Raw genomic sequence first — 2,075 nt, 5'->3', positions numbered from 1 at the left:
TATTAACAGTCGCATACTTCCCACAGTAGCATGCTTCTTCCTAGGGCTGTAGTCCAGACCACCTTTGTCGAGTCCAAGACAAGTTCAAGACCAGGACTAGTTGAGACCAAGTCAAGACCGAGTCCAAAGAGATTTCAGTCCAAGTCAAGACCGAGTCCATAAAGGTTTGAATCTGAGTCAAGACCGAGTCCAGGACAGAAAAAAAGTCTCATGCATAACATTATCAAGAACATCATTTATTTGTTGATATATAAACAAAACAGTGTCCTACACCCAGATTTGTAAGTATAACGGCCATTCCCTTGATATCATGATATCTAAAGAAACAGAATGACATATGAGTATCCTCATAATAGCATGTAGAAACTAATACTGCTACGTAGGTACTAGTATCAGAGATAACAGTGTACCCCTATGGTTGGGTAAGTCCTTCCATGAACAAAATTATATCTCATATTGTCATTTCGACAAAAGACATGTCTTTTCATGTCTTTTTTTTTTTTTTTTACAGATTATGATTAAATGTGAGAAATTCACAAACAACCTTTCCCAGTATACCCAACAGTACAATTTTACACTGTTGTATCATTCAAAGCAAGATGTGTGTGTTGTTCCATTCAAATATCACTGCAGGCTGACTGCTTAATCGCGATAGATTGATTGTGTGGTGACAATGCTGTCTGGTTAGCTCACAAACTCTACTGCGCCGACGGTACTGGCTGGCGCGGCAACGTAGCTAATGTCCTCTAGCATACGACATACAGGCGTAAACAGACAACTAAGCCAGTTGAGAACCGGACTCAGTACTACAGCCCTGATTCAGGTCATCAATGATAACGTGCCCCTTCATCTAGTCAACTCACTGCATGTTTCACAACTTACATCAGCATACCATTTAATCAAATATCTAATGCATTCAAATCTAAGTGTCTGTTTTTTTAAACAAGACACACAAACAGCTTATAAAATATATATGTAAATATTTTTTCCTCTTCTTTTTCTGTAAAAATAATTCCCCTGAATTTTTAGTTCCGCAAGACAACAATTAAAACTGTGAAGTAGAAGTCTCCATAGTTTGATGTTTATAAGCCAGTTGATATTATCATGCAGAGTCTGACTGCTGTGTTTAAACACAGATAAAGCCTTCATTAACGCAGATCCATTTTTTTCTATCACCACAGCTCACTGAATATCCATTTATAGTTCTGGACAGACATTACACACTGACCGTCATACAGGTAGGAGGGCTGTGGTGTCCATAGCTGAGGGAAGAACTGATGTTTAGATCAAGGCTGATAGATTTTAGGATTCAGATGTTTTAGAACTGTGTCTCTTTACCTTTCAGTTAGATTCACTTCCCATCAATCCACTTCCCTCATCTCCTCCTTCAGCTCTCCCCAACCAGTATCCAGCAGTTTTCGCTGAACCTTTCGCTCGCTGTACTGTATTGAGTGCATCCTGAACAGAGAGAAACAGTTATCAATATGTAACACTGTGACTATTAAATAACACAATGTGATGTTGATATAGACTCCATACGGTGATCAACAAAAACAGAAAATACATTTCAACGTAAATTGTGTCATAAAAATAACCATTTTTCCATTACCCAAATCCCTTCACTATGTAAACAACCAAATCTGAACCCTTCCTCTCAGTTCTTAGTCGAGCTTCATTCCAAGGTTTCCGATCAAGGATGGCAAGACGTCATTATTCTAGCATTAGCCTGTTGAGTACCCCCATTCTGACATGCGTGACACTCTCATCCCTGGAAACAACTGCCAACCAATAACCAACATTACTGCTGGTTATATTAATGTTATATTGGATCTAATTAATAGGATCGAACACACATTATTTTATTGGGGAAGTAGGCGTCAATCTCCACTGAGCGGACTGATTTTGAGGTTTATTCCAGTTTTGTCTCCAGGGGTAACCTTTTCCCCAGTATACTCAACAGTACAATTATTTATACACTGTTGTATCATTCAAAAGGCAAGATGTGTGTGTTTCCATTTCAAATATCACTGCAGGCTGACTGCTTATAGCAGTAGAAGTTGATTGTGGGTGACAAT

The 2,075-nt window shown here is 38.7% G+C and overlaps 1 protein-coding gene across 1 annotated transcript in view; it reads right to left on the bottom strand.

Moving 5' to 3' along the window:
• The window catches only part of LOC116686421 (C-type lectin domain family 10 member A), a 108,746-nt gene that overhangs the window by 94,907 nt on the left and 11,764 nt on the right, over window positions 1–2,075 (bottom strand). The window lies entirely within an intron of this gene.

The sequence above is a fragment of the Etheostoma spectabile genome, unplaced genomic scaffold (genome assembly GCF_008692095.1).
Source record: "Etheostoma spectabile isolate EspeVRDwgs_2016 unplaced genomic scaffold, UIUC_Espe_1.0 scaffold363, whole genome shotgun sequence".
NCBI lineage: Eukaryota > Metazoa > Chordata > Actinopteri > Perciformes > Percidae > Etheostoma > Etheostoma spectabile.
Note: the sequence above shows the minus strand (reverse complement) of the source record. Positions and strands in the feature narration are given on the sequence as shown.